Source organism: Periophthalmus magnuspinnatus, chromosome 16 (assembly GCF_009829125.3).
Source record: "Periophthalmus magnuspinnatus isolate fPerMag1 chromosome 16, fPerMag1.2.pri, whole genome shotgun sequence".
Taxonomy (NCBI): domain Eukaryota; kingdom Metazoa; phylum Chordata; class Actinopteri; order Gobiiformes; family Gobiidae; genus Periophthalmus; species Periophthalmus magnuspinnatus.
The window spans coordinates 24097236-24115902 of NC_047141.1; the positions used below are offsets into that span (position 1 = coordinate 24097236).

At 38.5% G+C, this 18667-nt stretch overlaps 1 long non-coding RNA gene across 1 annotated transcript; it reads right to left on the reverse strand.

Annotated features, from left to right (window-relative positions):
- Positions 1-422: 422 nt before the first annotated feature.
- LOC129456907 (uncharacterized) lies at positions 423-17758 on the reverse strand. The gene is made up of 3 exons (XR_008649002.1): positions 17350-17758; positions 7903-7961; positions 423-626 (listed from the first exon to the last, which is right to left on the reverse strand). It is a non-coding gene; the product is annotated as an uncharacterized LOC129456907 (long non-coding RNA).
- Positions 17759-18667: the final 909 nt, after the last annotated feature.

Sequence of the window (18667 nt, forward strand, 5' to 3'; positions counted from 1 at the left end):
ACCTGAAATTCAATTATGCATTATCTTCATCTGAGTTGACAGACACATTTCACAGGTGTATGTGCAAAACAACTAGAGAATTTATGCAAAACCATCTTAACATACCTGAGCTAATGCCATAATATTAACAGCAAAGGTAGTCACTTCAATAAAATAGCACTCAAAAAAATTGCTAAAAATACAGCATTGATATAAAACGGTAACAAGTCTTTGTTGCTACAGACATGAAATGGAAATATCAGTTTCATTTCAATGCTTTACTAAATTGAATATAAAACCAGAAACTATAATGTGGCACACCAAAGAGAATGTGCCATGATAAAGTACAGACGTCTCAAAAACAGGTAACCATTTTACATTTTGTTGCCGTATATCGACATGTAAACTGCATTAAGTAAAAATATGAAAACATTCACCTGGTAGTAAGAGCCTTGCTCCTCTGCTCTTCTCATTCAGTGGGAGTGCAGTTGTGCAGCTCATCTCTCAGCCTCTGTGCGTCTCTGATGGGGCCAGACAGAGAGCCCAGCAGCAGGTAGGTTACAGACAATAGTATTGATTGTATTACTCCACTCTTACCTGAATAACAGCGAGCAGCATCCACACAGCCTCCTCTGCGTCTTGCATCCCTGGAGTAAGAAACACAAATGAATCAAAAGCTTGCGTATTAAAACATGCTTACACAACACCAGCCTCTGATCTGTCTCTGCATCCGTCTGAATACATCTCTCTCCGCGTTCACACTCCACTCTCTCTTTTTGTTTTTTCTAGGCTCACGTCTCTGCTAGCCCACTAACCCAGCCTATACCCGTCCGCACACCAGTCACTGTGTGTGTGTGTGAGTGTGTGTGTGAACGTGTGAGAAATAGGAAGCAGAGTGCAGCGAGTGCATGCACGTGTATGAGCCCGGGTTTGTGTGTCTGCCAGCGTGCGCGTGTAAGACAGAGGGGGAGGGGGAGGAGGGGAGAGAGTGGGGATGCAGGGGGAGGGTCAGAATCTCTAATAGGATGAGAATGGAAAGAAAATATGAAGCCCGGGAGTCTCGTGAACCTGACATACATTACTGCGGGCTCCTGTGTCCACGCAGCAATCATAACATTGTCAAATTGATTGGAGGATTTATAGTGTCTATCAAACTATAAATTACACCAGGAGTCATCAAAATGTAATAAATAAACTCATTATGGAAATATCACAACACTGTGTTGAGGATACATTTAACATGAGCACTTAGGTAGCCAACTATGTAAATGCGACAAGAAAACAAAACTAACTGATTAAACGGTGGCTCCTTTGCATATTGAGTTATGTTTGGATGTTTCCATCAGATCAAATTTTGCACATTAATAATGGTTTGCTCAGCAGGTTTGATGTCTAAAGGCTATGTGATTTTGGCTTTAATATCTGCCGCTCTGTGAGGCGACTGTTAGATAACAGAATCACAAGGCCCTGAGGGAAATTCTCATCAAAAAGTAAATCTAATTTGGGCCTACTGATCGGCTGTCTGTCCTCAATATAAAGCATAAACATTACACTTGGCCCGTAAATACCATTAATGGCCCTAAAGTGTTCGGTCCATCGTGTACAAGACACAATATCAACCACGTGTCACAGATATGAAGCCAATGATGATAAAGAAGTACTTAGTCACAGCCCTCAAGCTTCAACAGCACTCTGTACGTCGCCCAATGCAGAGAAAATCTGTTCTCTAACTTAGCCTGCCTTGCATGATTCTGTTACTCTACTACTGTAAAGAAAACTATACACACTTACATAAAAACATTCATACAAACAGATTCATTCATAACGTAAATTTCAAGCCCGGATCCAACTTCATGTACAATTCTTAAATTTTAACAATGGAGTAGCAAAAAATAAGTTAACTATCAGTACTGAAAAATGGTACTAAAAAACCCCAAATGTTTTCTTTGGACAACAAGTGCTGTTTGGTAGATGCTTGGAGAGTACTATAGCAAGTTTCTGTGTTCATAAATGAAAGTTCAGTTTGTCTTCCAAAAAAGTGTGTATATGTATATATATATATATATATATATATATATATATATATAAATCATCTTTTTTTCCTCATTCTAGATATTGATATTGTTCAAGTACCTGTACAGAAGACCAAGTATCGTTCAAGTACTGGTTTCTGAAAAAAGATGAAAGCTACCTAGTCCCAGCGGTGATTATTGTGTCACCTGCATTTACATAAAACATATGTGCAAAATAACAGTAATTTGCTACAGTAGCCTCTCCACAGTTATGTCCCAACTCAACAGCCTATCCCCTGTGCTGATCACCATTTGGCATTACATCTGGGAGAGGGGTTCGCTCACTTCCTCACTGTCGTTTAGTGTAAAGCACGAATTTTGATATCTAGTAAATTTGGGGAAAAATAGTGGAAAAAGCAGTTTGTGTGACAGGGTGAAGGGACAGCGCGTCTCAGACAGGTGTGTGTGTGTGTGTATAAGTGAGAGAGAGCCTGCGGCGCTCTCTGCAGTGCCATTGAGACAAAGCACTGGGAGTGAACCACAGCCATGACATCATCAGTCTGGGCTGTGTCTGCCCTAGTCTTAGGATAAGGAGGCTCTCCTATCCCCACATCTCACTTTGGGTAGTTTTATACTTTCACAAATGATTAATATTTTACATTTCAATTCTTAGATTTTTATGTCCACATGTAGACTAAGACAATTGACTATGTGACTGGTTTGGGCTGTTCATTTTGAGGGCATGTCGAATTTGACTTGATGTAAAATATTGTCCTGAGTGGACATGTAAAACATTCTCTTGAGTGGACATGACGATTTTATATAGTTGTTGTGTACTCACTGCTACTTACTCCTGTGAGACGTATGGTCTGGAGCACAGTGCCTTGGCCCAACAATGATATAGAATGCCACAAGTGACGATGCTGAATCAGCACAAATACAAAATATGCCCATGCCCCCCTCCCTCTTTCTGAGGAGGAGAGGCGCCATATCGCACTGCAGATGGCTGCTGTCCCTGCCACCAAGCTGACAAACGCAGGGAGTACCAGCGTCTGTGGGACAATAAAACATGGGAATGGACTGTGTTGTCACGCATGTGCATAATGCATGCGAGGGAAACACAACTGTTAGGGCTCTAAACACACAGTGAGGTCGCACAGGGCACAATGCTAAACAATGTGTAAAATGTAACAGTAGACATCTATAAGTTAAACAATGCCACGCTCCTGACTGTGTGCTGCACTACAGCTATGTCATGGAGCAGTGATCATTTTACAAGGCTGAGGTTACGGACGATGCTCATGTAATGGATCCAGATGACAGTCCTTGTGTCTTGTGCAGTGGTGGAAGAAGTACTTAAGTTTGCTACTAAGCAAAAAAAATAAAAATAAATTAAAATAAAAGTATCACATGAAAAAGTCTACTTGAGTAAAAGTATTAAAGTACCCATTATGTATTTAAAGAGTAAAAAGTAAAAGTATTTTATGCATATTTTGAGGTCTTAAGGCTTCAAATAAAGTGATTTTGATAAAGATTTGTGCTGAATTTTGTTCAGCAGAAACTGAATCAATATATTTTTTTATTTTTATTGAATCAATAATTTTTTGATTTGTGTATTTTTTGTTCACTCAAATTATGAATGTGTCAGAGTTTTCAGTAGATCTCAAACAATAATGAAAAATACTTTTCAGTTCAGCTCAATGTAGTGGAGTAGAGAAGGTATACATACCTTCTCTCAAATGTGGTGAAGTAAAAGTAAAAAGTATCCACTTTAAAATTAAATTAAAAGGAAAGATACCTAAAACCTGTTCTTAAGTATTGTACTTTACTACGTTTACTTCATTACATTCCACCACTGGTCTTGTTTCAGAGATAACCAGCTTAATGGGTAAAACAAAGGCTACAGGTGAACGGTACTTGGACTCTGATTGTCACGTTAAGAACAAGCGCAGGTGTTCACTTACTCTGGTCTAACTGACACAAACATTTACAATAACATTCCAGGGAAGTCACAGACATTCCTGAAGGAAAGGACTTCACCTGGGAAAGACCTTGGCAGGATAAAAGCAGACTGAGTTTTGAAGGACGAGTCATGTCATTAAGCCTTAGGAGTGTCTGCGACGGACCAACGGCGTACTTACCTCTCTGCTGGGGGTGCTTCACATGTGGTGACGAGTGACTCCGCAGGGAAAGCTAGAAGGTTGTACAGTTATCTCCGTGCTGTTTATTATGCGAAACCATACAACCAACTACCTCACACTGCAGAGCACAGACGGTCGAGATGCGCCCCAGACAAGATCCTCCTCAGCACTTTGTCATTTTGAGAAAATGGGTCCACTGATCTGAAAATCTCCTTTCGTCTTTTCTGAATACAAAACATTTGTATATTAATAATGAAATCAATAATAGAGATAATAGAGATTATGAGATGTGTTAAAGATAACATTACTAAAAGAGTTTGAATAACTAATGAAATCATAAGATCTATGTGAAAGAGCAGATAGTAGATTTAAAGGAGCACTATGTAACTTTTCTGGTGGAGGGTCCGCCTTCAGCTAGACTCTAGAGAGAGACCATTGTTTTGCCTAGTATGTTCCAGTTTGGCATTAGACATATCTCCATGGAGACAAGCAGGTGATGCCACCAGGTCAGTGATAATGCATGTTTTTTCTTCTCGTAGAATTAAAAACACATGCAGGAAAGAAATGCAAGATAGATTATGTTAAATTGCATGAACAGCAATAACCTCTGCATGGAGACAAGCAGGTGACAGACCCCCCTTCTGTAAAAGATAAATAACGCACCTTTAAATATGGCATACAAAATGCAAGACCCTTGGTGACTTCAATCCACGGTTAAAATTTCAAAACTCTGCTTCAAGTTTACCAAGGTTTTAAAATGCATGAATGAAGAATCACTTAAGCTGTACAAGTCACACCAACTGTGAGCCACTCAAAATAAGCCCAAATTAAACACATATTCAAGGCCTCTGCTGCGATGAGGGCAGGAGCTCCATGTTCATTCATAGGATTTCCCGCAATGTCTTTGGAATTGTCACCCCCTACTGGACACTTTGCACACTGCTACTTCATGCAGTGTATTTCCAATTCTTTGCCCTGCCAATGTCACCAGCCTCTGCAGTCAAGCTGGGAGAACAGCGGCAAGGTGAGCTTTTCAGTACAATTCAAGTTCAACCAACAGTACTTCCAAGTCACACCTTACACTTACCTCCTTATACACATTTTTATTTCTTTCTGAGATTAGAAAGAATTCAACTTTATATACTATTTAGGGGAAGACTTTCATATATCATTAAGGAGAAGGCAAAGATAAACAAATAAATAAATATAAACAAACAAAGAAAACTATTCATACAATGTATATGCCACTGTACTTAATAGTAATTAACAACATGAAATATAAGTAAACATCCATTAAAATAGGGTTGTCCTATAAACCAACAAATAAAATGGCTTTCAATATTAATTTCCTGTGCATAAACATTTCAGAGTTTTAATCTTTGCTATAAAAAAAACCTCACTAAATCTGAACTTTGCTCCAAACCGCATGCCTTTACTGATAATGACTATGAACCTCTCGAATAGAAATTACTGAAACTATTATAAAAATTTTAATTCATGGCAAATAAAAGTATTTGTTTTATTTTATTAAAGTAAATATAAGTAAAATAAAACAGTATTAATGCTGCATATCTGTTTTGTTTGAACAGTTCTTCTGCGATGTTTTTGTAAGCCAGACAACATGTCATGAAAAATAGATGCTCCCTTTTATATTGACTATATTTACTATTTGAAAATTATGTCTGGTAAAATTTCCGAATGATTCATTATTTAAGCCCTTTCACTAACAAAAGCTATGTAAAGAATAATCCAAGTATAGCAAACAGCTGATTCCTATGTTCTAGTATTATAGTTGCCTTAACCATTATTATATAGCCTTTTATAGGGTTACAACTAGGGCTAAGGTTTGTGTCAAAGGAAAGCAGTATGTGGGAGCCTTGCATTTGCTCCAACAATACACTGCTTGGTATGTGGGATATAAGGAATTCACCTCTCAACAAAGATGCACTACAATGGAGAAACTCGGAGTAAAGATGCTCTGCTCCACCTACTCTTTCCACAGACCTCTGGATGAACTATGCAACTCTTCTGCCTGGATTTCCGCGCCTATCAATGAGCTTAGAAACCACCGTCTAAAACACTTTGGCCAATCAGAAACCATTGCCCGAGCTACAGATAGGCTGGTGAAACTGGGAAATGTTGCCAGGTAAATTTTCTTCCTCAGTGTCTCCTTCGTCCTTCTCTACTTTCCTTAATCCTTTTGAACAACTCTAGTCTTCTCCATTCTCCCGGCCATACGTGTACTGACTGACTTTTTGTCTAAAACAACAATAGTAATTCCCGAAGTTTTAGCTGCTATCTGTAATAACTGCAAAGTCCGGTCATGCACAAATGCAGTGCAATTGTGCCAATGCCAATTGTGCCTCTTGTCCTCTCTTTTACTTACCCTTCAGCATCTCCGGAGGTGTCCTATTGTGAGAGTACTCCAAATATTTCATTCATAAAAGAAAGAAAAATATAACATGAACAGTTCTCTTTTTTATTTGTCATGTATGTGCAGGAATTGTGTATTAAGGCAGTAAATATATGTGCCAATATGAGAACAAAGTCTAAAATATATTAAAATGCTGTTCTTCCCTGTTACCATGCACACTACTACTACTACTACGCATGGCCAAATAGTGAATGAACCACGTGCTATGGTGGTGTGGCTTACATTACTACGAGTACAGTAGGAAGGTAGTAACAGTGAACTGCGCATGTGCATGTTTTTTTTTTTCCAAGCAGGTGAAAGCCCATGTCTCTATCCTCCACTAATCTGCTTTGGTTGACGCCGGCCGCCTATACCGACGATGGCAAAATGAATGTTGCCATGGGAACATTTCTGCCTGGCAACTCAAACAGCCTGGAAACTCGCCAAACTGTTGCCATGGCGCGGCTGTCAATCTGCGCCCGTGCTAGTGTGTGTCTGGCCTTTGGTGGTCCACTCCCTTCTAAACTTTCCAATCAAACGCTCGATAGGATGGAGCTACCTGCAGCGGGGACACCAATGGTTGGAAGTTGGGAGTGGCAGAGAGAATAAGGCTGATTGGCTCCTAAGATTGCCAGAAAAAGCCATAGAAACAAGAGTTCTGGTAGGGTGAAAAGGTCAAATTATAGACCTCCAGTTTTATAGTCTGAAATTTTGAGAAACCTTTACGCAACAAGTGTCCATGAATTTTCCAGTGAAATCAGAAGTAGAATTTTCTTATTGTTTGCGCGACTGAAAGGCTTTGCCTGTTTTTCAGTGGTCCTACTTTATAGTCTCATAATATTTGAAAATTCCTCTTTTAGACCTTATTCTAAAACAAAATTTATTTTCTTTTTCACCGTTGAGAGACAGTGGTGTGAGATACTATGTTGTATGACAGTATATAGTTGAATTTCTTCCTATTTTAACAAAAAATAGAAATACAAGTGATTGTCTACAAAGAATGACAAAACCAGTGTGCCTCAACCAAAGTGAAGCACAGCCCTTAACAAAAATTCTGTAATTCTTTGATTTAAAAAGAGTGGGTCAGAAATTGTGGTCTCTGATATTTCTTTGATTCTATGCAACTTTTTCTTTCAGTTATAATCCAAGGCAAACAATGAAATAAAAAGCTTAACACTATATACAAGCTGTACTGTAGAAATGAGCGAGGCCATTTTGCTATCAATTAAAATGGTTGCGATAAACAAACATGTCTATAACCTGAACTCCTTGTTTCGTTGTTTTAACAATATTATTAATAAAACATGCAGTATAATGAAGAGGTGCAGATGTTATAGTGAATTAACAATGCCATTACCTTTAGTTGTTTTCTCTGCGAGCATGTCCCAGGTGTTCCCTCAGAGGAGATGAGGTGCGCTGGAAAACACAGAGAGAGCCTTGTGAATAAAGCCTGTTTAACCACAAGGTCATAGGTTCAACCACAGCCACAGCTAAAGTGCCACTGAGCAAGTCCCTCAACCATTACTGACCAAGAGGAGAACATTGCAGCTACCACTCTGATGGGTCTCACGTCTCTCAGGGCAATCATGGAGCAGGCAGAGGTGAGTGATACTTACAGTCAAAGTATTTACAAGCACAATATATGAGCTACAGTCTAAACGATGCAATTAAACAATCACATACAACATGTAATTCTGAAATACTAACCGTGTGACTAATGGAGCACAACACTGTTCACTCCACAGAGAAAATGACATTATAATTAGCCTCTTTTAAAAAGCTACACTCAACACTTAATGCTTTGCTTTGTCTCCTGAGAGCTGTCATTAATAAATGTTTGAGTATTTATAAAATGGTCCCAAAATCACAGGCAGTGTGCCAGGTGCACATATTGTTCACTGGGAATAATTATGCCAATGACAATGCAATAAAGCAGTAGTAACACCAGCACTGCTCCAGGACACTGGAAGGACACCTTGAAAAATACAATCAGTTTCTTCTTTAATTTTTCCAGTTTTGAATTGTGTGGATAAACATGTTTAATTATTGATATGTGAAGCATGAATGCAGCGGCGCCCAGGGTCTCTGCAGTGTGGACGGAGCGATGCACCAGCAGAGTGCTAAGCCTCCTGCTCTGGTTTGATAAATATAACTTCAAAAGAAGCAGCCAAACAGCTTTAGCTGGCCGACTGCACAATGAGCATAATAACTCTCCACCCCCTGGGAGCTCCAACCTAGTTCATTTACCCTGCAGAGCTGCCATGTCTATACGCGCACATGTGTCTTTGTTTCAGCACAGGCTCGAAAAGGCTCCCCACCTTCGGCGCTGTACAAAACGGATGTGTAGAGCAACCTCGTGGACCTCATTTTTACTGAGGAAATGCACCCCCTCTCCTCTCCTTCTATTTGCCCCTCACATGTAATGCCTGATTGACCACAGCACCCCTTAAAGAGGTCAAAGGGCAGACAAAACAGTCTGGTGTCATGGCAACCTGTGTGCCACCAACTCAAATGTTGAAGGGGGGTTCAAATGAGCTGTCAGTAAAGCTTTAAGAAAGCTGCCTTGTGTTTAGGCCCAAGTGTGTACAACATACAAGCACAAACACACACGTGCACCTGCACTATGAAAGGGTCCACATTAATTTGCACTTCTGCATAATCTAGTCAAATCCCCGCGTGCATTGCATTTAAGAGCGAGACCAATCCGGGCCCGAGCTGCGGCGCCTTTGCTGTTCCCATGTAGTGTATTTGTGCGTATTATTGGTGCATGGGAGACACTCCAGTGTAAAAGCTTCTTTGTGACCGCTCGATGCAGTGGCAGAGAGTACAGGGTGGGGGAGGACGAGAGGGGAGGATAAATGGGAAGCAAATGCATTCAGATCAATACTAAGCTGAGAGAGGGTAGGCCGGGTTGAGCAGGGAGAGTGGAAGGTGCTGGTGGAGGGACTGATTAATCATTCCTGTATTGTTATTGACTTTCTGTTAAAGGCAGTGAATTATGGGGCTGCATGCTCTTATATATGTGTGTGCAGTACTGTACTCACGGAGAGCACAAAGTCATCAGTTATAAGCTTTCCCCACAGATTCTAACAGCAGTTGGGGTTAGCTACACTTCCCTCATTGTCAGTTAGCTATTAAGACAGTATGAGAGCGCGTTGGGGTGGGACGTTTGCATAGTTTAACTGTAGTGGTTTTAAATATTCAGAATGTGTAAAGAGGGCTCAAAAACAGCTAGGTTTTTAAATGGGGGAAGCCGAGGAGGCGAACAGGAAATCCCCCGTGAGGAGTTAATGAGGAGCTGACGAATGAGCAGACACAACAGAGGGGGGAGGGGGGAGGAGGGGCACCTCTGGCCTGACATATGACCCACTGGCTTTGACCTTGTTCATTGTCTAAGGGTAAAAACGCGGCACACCTGAACATGCTTCTGTCACTTTTAGATATTAGGAATGGCACACAGAAAATGCCATAATTATAACTCACATAACAAAAACATTTAAACTAGATGGTTAGGCCTATCATCCCTAATATCTAGAGCCTTTTGGAGCTCAATATTTATCGTGTGTACATAAATATTGTGTACATTTATCATTGATTTCATTTACATTCTTTGCAATAGTAGGGAAATTTTAGGCATTTTTATATAATACGATAAGATTTGAGCTGTAGAGGATTGAATAAATAACTTCTATGGCTAATTATTGGTTCATTGTACTATTTATTTGTTGCAGCTCATGGCTTTTAATGATACTTACTGTCTATTTAAAAATTGGTTTACTGGGATTATCTTGCTTTGTGTCCGTGGCATAAAAGAGGTTCAATATTATTGTTTATGACAATATTTCTCTGTACCAATATATCCTGCTTTAAAATGTGTTATTGTGAAAGGCCTGTTCCTATATGGATATTTGGACCAAATGCCGATATCCGATATTTATCTAGCTGCTGTGGCTGATAAATTATATTTACCAATATTGATATTAACATTTTAAACTCCATAGCAACGTCGACAAATGCATGTTAAGTTATAGTAACGTTTCCAAATTTTATCTAAACTTTGTTACGTGTTTGTGTAAACATGCAGCCATGTTTTTGGCCAAATTACTCATGTTTTTGGCCAAATTACTCTTTGTACTCATTAGTGTGTTCAAAATAGCAAGTCCAATGGCCTGATGACACATGAGCACACAGAAACTGGGGGAACTTAGAGAAAATATTGGTGCCAAATATCGGCAAAATTTTCAATATTCAAGATACCGATATCTGAGAAACCCTCTGATATCATACTGATATTGGAAATTACATATCGCCCATCCTTGTCAAGATCATTTTAAAGCTGAAAGAAATAATCCACTTTTCCAATTCAATCAACACCAAAACGCCTAGAATTAAATAAATAAATCTGGCATAATTAGTTTACAATTATAACAGCCTGACACAGACTTGAGACTTTCCCGAAGGCGCTGTGTTTTTGATCTAATTAGGAGCTTTTTTTAAAAACAGAAACTTCTCGGGAGGACGGGGATGGCAGCTCAGTGAATGAAAACCCCATTCAGCGTTACCTTGAACTTGAACAATGAGTCTGGTGTTTGTGCTGGGGGCCACTTCCTGACCTCTCTGACGCTCTGTGGAAGTAGCCCACCACAGCCGGTGCTTTCATCTTACACATGTGACCCCTGCGACCCCGCACTGACCAAAGAACAGTTGGCTATGGCAGATTTTCACCTCTCAAGAGTCAAGACTGGTGTAAAGTAAAAAAAACAAAAAACTTAACATACTCCATTCATGTATGATTTGCAGAATTAATGACAATCTAATCAGAATTTTCATAACTGCAAAATAACAAATGTTGCTATTAGTATTTTAACATAAGATGCTAGGACGTACTCATAATAAAGGATGGACAAAAACCTTGTTCATAATAGACAAATAGTTTATTAAGAATGATTCAGGCTTAGTACTACACAGTTAATTAATTCATATCCTAACTCCTAATCCCTTAATTAAGAAGGCACTAAGCTTGAATCATTTTTAATAAACTATTTATTAATTATGAATTAGGTCTTTCTTTGTGCTGCATTAAGGCTAATAGAAGTGTAGTTATCGTAAAGTGGTACCAAAATACAAACAACAAAAATCTTGTCTTATTATGTATAAAACTTGCTAATTCTATAATTAAGGCCTCAATGAACAGGTTCGGATGTGCATGGAGTTGTTATATTAGTTTAGCAGTTCATATTTCACTCATTAAATGTTCATCTTACGATGCTGGACACGCATCAGAACCAAATTCCAATGAACATAAAATAAATCTCATAACAGTGTAAAAATCTCGGAAGGAGCACCGAGGCACCTTTACACATACCAATACTAATGCCCCAATAATAGCCAAATAAATTACTTTTATTTATTATAATGCCTTTAGATCTCCTCTTCTTTTTAGTATCTAAGTGTTTCTATACATCTCTGGGATCCTTGAAAAGCACCTGCCTCACATTACATGACCCATCGATGCTTTATTCGAATGGCTGAAATAGCAAATAGCAAATAGCAAAGATCAAAATTATGGAAGTGTCTAAACGGCAAAATATGCTTATGTATAAATGTACCTATAAGCATTTTCTGAAATGTAAAGTTAATTTTAAAGCATAACTCTAAAATAGGGCTGTACAATTTTAGAGATTGAGTCTTTTCTAATTGTCAGTGATCATCCTAGGCCTTTTTAATCGAGAGGTCACAGCCGATCCTCTGTCAGTAAAAGCATGTGGTTTGGAGCATAGTTCAGACTTTGGAGTAAGTAATTTGACTATTTTTTTGCTAAATTGCATTGAATAAAAGTATGTATTTTTTCAGTAAATTAATTTTGATACATTTTTATTTTATTTATTTTTTTGTTTTAATAAGACAAAATCAAACTAATTACTTGTCATAACAACCAGTTCTATTTGCTAATCAAAATTACAAAAAACACACACTTAGATATTTTTTTCTCAAATTGTTCATTCCTAGTACACAGACTACAAGCTTAATTTTCCAATTATTCACAGCCTCCCTCCACTTCTACTCTCACTCACTACACTGTTTTCACACCTTCAACTTTTCTTTTCATTCCATCTTTTTCACACGTCACCCACCTCTCCTCCTCTTTCTCGTGCACCCGCTTGGTGTCTGGCACTCGGGAGTTGGCACAGAGGAGGGTGGCAGCGGGTGACGCAGCTAGCTGACACCTCCGATGCCACAGCAAAGCATGTGTATAACAGCCAAGCATAATGAGCTCCTTGTGAATACTGCCAATATGTTTGCCAGCGGAGAAGTAGTGACACCAAGACAACACACGTCTACGCTAGGGCTGAACGATTCGGAAAAAACATCCATTTACGTTTTGTTCTTTAAAATTAGATTGCAATTTATGTTTTTATAACAGGATTCTTTTTAAAGTAAAATTTTTAAATTGCATCACGCGGAATTGACAAAAAGACTGAAATATAAACTGACAAACTAATACCAGAATCAAATATAGAACATGTTTTTTAGGTCTAAATTACAGGGTTAGGATTGTATATAGAAAAACACTAAGTACTTTGTTGTTTGTGAAGGAAATTATAATACTTCAAAAACTGCATTTGCGATTTGCTAATTGCGTCCATTCAATTTGTAATTTTGATCTGATTCTGATTAATCTTGCAGCTGTAGTCTACACAGTGGCTGTGGGGTTGTAAAACTTCACCACTTATAAACAATTTATATATATAATTCATCGTCACTTTATAATATAAGAAAATCCATACTGCTAGTGTCCATCAGAGCAATATAATTGTTGCCATAAACCAGTGGTAATAGAATATGTCAATCATTTTATTTCTTAGCTATTTTACCAAAAAAAATAAATAAATAAATATATATATATATATATTTTATATATATATATATTTTATATATATATATATTATATATATATATATATATATATATTTTATATATATATATAAAATATATATATATATATATATATATATATATATATAAATATAAAAAATACTGTATATGTAAGTTTTAATCTATCCAGGGTAGAATGCATAAAATGAATCCTTTTTCCCCTTTTTGATCGATTCCACTTCTCAATTCGATTTTATTTTGTCTTAATAAGAACAAATAAAAATTACATTCATTACTTGTCAAACTTTTTTAACAGTGCCATATAAGTTGAATGTCTTCCTCCAAAGTCTGAACTCTGCTCCAAACCACCTGCTTTTACTGACATGGTATTGGCTGTGGACTTCTCCATTAAAATAAATGTGCCTGTGGCAAACTTCCACTTCCAGAAAAAAAGAGAGTGGTACATCCAAGATAAAACCAATGGCCCATTTAAACACATTTTGCATTATGGTAGCAGATGTGGTAATCTGAAGAAAAAAAAAGATTAATAGAAATAGGAACATGTAATCATTTAATACTTGCAGCTAGTGAATAATATGCAAAATATTTGATAAGTTTGTCCCTATATTCTAAAGTGCTTGTTTTTGCAAACTTGTGTCTTTAACGTGACTGCTAGTGCTGGCAATTTTTTTTATTATTTTAAATCCCAGGCTTAATTGTGCATCTAGATTACACAATAAAAAACTAACCAGTCAACTATTGACTGTGGTTATTTTTTGGCTTTGGTCCACCTATGAGCAGATGCATAAAGTTGTAATATGTTGACAACAAAGTTCATTCAGCAATATGCTCTATAAACTGTGTGTGAGCGATGCACTGCAGAAGACACCCGGCCTGTATAGAGATATCACTCAGATTTGACTTAAAACCCAGACTCCCGATGCTCCCGGGACGTCTGCGAGACTTTCAAAGAGTCGGGGAGGATCAAACATGAGAGGGGAACACCAGGAGAGCGATGTGCATTCAGAATGAGCCCAGATGATGAAGACGTACATCAAATGAACACAGAGAGGAGGAAGAAGAGGAGAAGGAGGAGAGAGAGAGAGAGAGGCTGCTGCTGTGACCTACTAATGCACTACTGAGGAATTCTCACTGCTGACTCCTAACACATTCCTGCAGACTGCAAATATTAACCCACACTCCGCCTTTATAAGATGTAAACGAGGCCCCAAATTAACTATACATTCATGTACACTATCGTGCTGCAGTGGGAGAAACAAGAAAATGGAAAAATCTAATCAATTCAAGTTCAAAGAAATTTCCAAAATCTCCAAATCAGGAAATAGTCACTTGATCTCACACACCAGCTGATTCATTGAAATGAGTGAATTTAACCCCATTTAGCTACTTTTGATTCATTTTTCACACACAACCAGATATTTGAGAGATCAGTAATTAACGATATAAGAAAGCCAATGCCAGTTGACTTGGTATTATTATCCTTAACAAAGGAAAACTGGATACTGTTGAAGTGTTTGAGACATATGTATTTGGGTCATACACATACACATCTTAATAAATAAGTATCAAACCAATAGCTTTTTAAAGAAATAAAATGTGTAGTAGTTACCAAAAATAACAAAGAATCTTGATTTACTTTGATAAACATAATATAAAATCTGTAAACATAATGAACACAATAAAATTATGACAATTGCTTGTGTAAATCAAATCACTTTGCTACACTGTACCACGGAAATAGCAAGTATTTTCTAATTACTGATTTATGGGTTTCAAAAAGCACAAAGGATTAAGTCTAATCATCTCAAAGTCATTGTCAAATTATCCAACAAAGAGGAACAAAAAGATGATAAACAAAACAAAACAGATGGTGTTAAAGTGCAGTTTGAGGCAATTCATTTTAATACAAAGATATAATATTCGCATTCTATTAGAACAATTAATAATGTTCTGTACAATAGAAAAATGTACTTAAATGTTGGTGAAGCCAAAAACAACTATTGTCAAAAAGATGCCATGTAATATGGTTGATCACTTAAAAATCTGAACTAGATCACATTATATCAAATCTATCTACCAGTCACACGTCTCTGATAAACTGTTAAAACGTGGAAAATAAAGAAGTTGTTTCTTATCGGAAAAGTTGGAAAAGTGACTGTACAATGTAATAAAGCTGTACTGGGACCTGCTTCTCTTGTGATCGCTGCAAATCAAGTGTAACGGCAGTCAGGGATGTGAAGTGGAAAATCGCTGGGTTTGGAGCCAGTGACAGAAACATTATCAGGAGCCCTATGGGTATCCAGATGGACCTCTCTCTCTCTCCACTCAGCCCTGTGTCCTGGAGAGGCAGACAAACACTGATGCAAGTGGAGCAGAGCGTCCGCAGGGAATAGCCAGTGAGTCGGACCGTGAGAGCCGCCAGTTTGAAACATCCACAATGGTCACATGACGCATCCCACTAACTGCCCTGTGTGGCAGTCCACCATCTCTTTAACATCAAAACTACATAATTGATGGCTGGGGCATAGTTTTGTAAAAGCAAAATGCATAATGGTTTTCATCTGCAGCCTGAACTTACAAAGGTTCAGTAAGTGCGACATTGAGGTTAACAAAAATATTTAAAATAACTGTGGTATAATGCATTTTCTCAGGTATTTTGTTCATGCGTGAAATGCTTTTCACCCATTCAAAATCACAATCCCAAGAATGATACATAAGCTCTAACCTCTAACCATAGACAAACATGTGCACCATATTCTTAGCTGTAAAATGAGTGGTCAAGGGCATGGGTAGTAATGTAAACACAGAAAGTGCACATTTATTTGCGGAGAAGTGAAGTGAAGTTGACACTAACATTTCTGTCAGCTGTCAGGTGCTATGGGCCCAAAGGAGACAGACAGATTTCTAACAGCTGAACATGAACAGCGCAGATAATTGCATCGGCCACTCTTACACTTGGACAAAATATGCTTCCATTCTGTCCACTCCACTTAGGCAAAGCAGCAATAGTTCATTTTCTACCATTCCAACCACTACCTGTTCTAAATAAATCTATAATATAACTATAACTTATCAATTAGACATTAGACACGTCATCATTTGCTACGATTAAACTGCAACAGCAAGGCCAGGAGTTTCCAAGAAACACAACTGCGACAAAATTTAGCACCACTTGTTAAGTTATTGTTCTCAGTAAAACAAAATATATATCAAGGTTATTCATTGCTTCTTTATTACCAACCAACAAAGTAATTTAATGTACACCTTAAATAAACTATTACACAGTCCAGAAAAGCTTTGCAGTGCTACTGTCGAATGCCGCTCCCTATTACAAGCACATATCGTTTTCATAAGACGCCTGGAACGTTATTTCGCAGCACCACGATAAGAGTTTGAAAGTATAACGTATTCAGTGCAGAACAATGGGGCTGAGCTGTAACAGGGAGGTATACAAACAAACTCCGAGGGGAAATTGAGGGTGGGACAGGTCAATTCCAGAGCGGGGAGGATGACAACCAATAATTCAAGTGTCATCTTATTAATACTTTGGGGGCTGTAGAGAATAGCACCACTCCAGGAAACATGTGATTAGACAAAATAATGGTCCTAAAAAGTGGGAGGTTTGACCCTGTTCCTTCTGCCCCTTCATTCTTAAAGCAGGGCCCCAAACCAGCCCGGGCTGTTACTTACACTAGGCTTCAATTCTGGCAAGTTCTCTTTGAACAAACATAGATATTGTGTCAGGCAGGATAAAAGGCATGGACAAATTATAAGGATACGACACAGTTAAATGCTCTTTAGTGTTGAAAATAATGCAGAATTTTAGTACAAGTAAAAATGCTGGATTGCTACAAAACAAGTTGAGAAAAGAGGGCATGTTTGAAAGAAAGTGAGTCTGCTTTTTTACCTTTTCCCGCGTTCGTTTCCCAACTCTTGAGTTCGTCTCTCGGCTTGCAGCTCTGCATCTCTTTCTCTCCACTCTTCTTCTAGACACAATTCATCGGTAGTTCGGACCATCCAGCGATCTTCGGCAAGAGACAAATTGTCCCAACTTCAGCTCGCTCACACTGTGGACTTTGCAGAGAACAAGGTCTTACGGACAAAGGGAGAGTGCATTGCGAGCGAGGAAGGGAAAGTGGTGAACAAGTCTGCCTGCTCACTGCTCACTGCTGCTGTTCAGTTCATGGCTGGGATCTTGCATGTGCAGAAGACTGAGCAGAACCGGTTTCGCGGAGAGCTGCCGAGAGGAAAACACACAAAAGTGCAGAGAAGGCATCACTCACCGTTTGTGTATATTTATCGCTGTGTGTGCATGTGAGCGGAGCAGGAATGAAGGAGGGAGAGAGCGGAGGGGAGGGACAAGATTGAAATAAAGGAAGGTGGGAGGGAGCATACGTGGAGCCAGAGGAAACGGGGAGGAGACTTTTTTTTCTGCTTTTTCCTGTTCACATTTTTTAAATTTCCCAGTTTTTTTCCGACTGTGAAATGATCCTCATCTATACTGTCTGCACCACTCCACCGGTGGGTCATTATAGAGCCAATTCCACAACGGCTTTCCTCCTCCTTATGCGATGGCCTTTGTTTGAGCCAGCTGTGTCTTTAAGGCCATGCACTTGAACTGCGAGTGCTTTTCTTTCTCGCTGTACTTCCCCTCCGCTGGCCCCCTGCACACAGGAAAGACATGCAGCTTGTAGGAGAGAGAGACAGAGCCAGCGAAGAGGACAGAGGGGCAAAAAGGGGCAGTGAGAAATGCAGATGGGGGAGGGGTAAAGGTTTCTAAGTGCTAGTTCAAGGCTATACAGTACAGAATCAATTTAATGGGAAAATATCACTTAAAACGACACACATCAAAAGCACATTTTCATATATATATATATATATATATATATATATATATATATATATATATATATATATATATATATATATATATATATATATATATATATATAATGTTTCTCATTATTCAGAGGGAAATCAATAATAAGGGAATGGCTCCTTTTGAAATATTGATTTGCTGTACAAAGTATACCCATGTGTTCATAACATCATGAAAGCACTATCTTGAGAGTGCAAGGTTGAGGTCGGACCATTAAGCCGAGCCGCTGCATTTCTGCACAGGGTTGTCATGGCAACGGCTGACACACAGGTGAAATGTTTCATAATAAGACAACTAATTTGTGGTGTGGGTCAACAAACGGACTGTACCACCAGATGCGGTTATA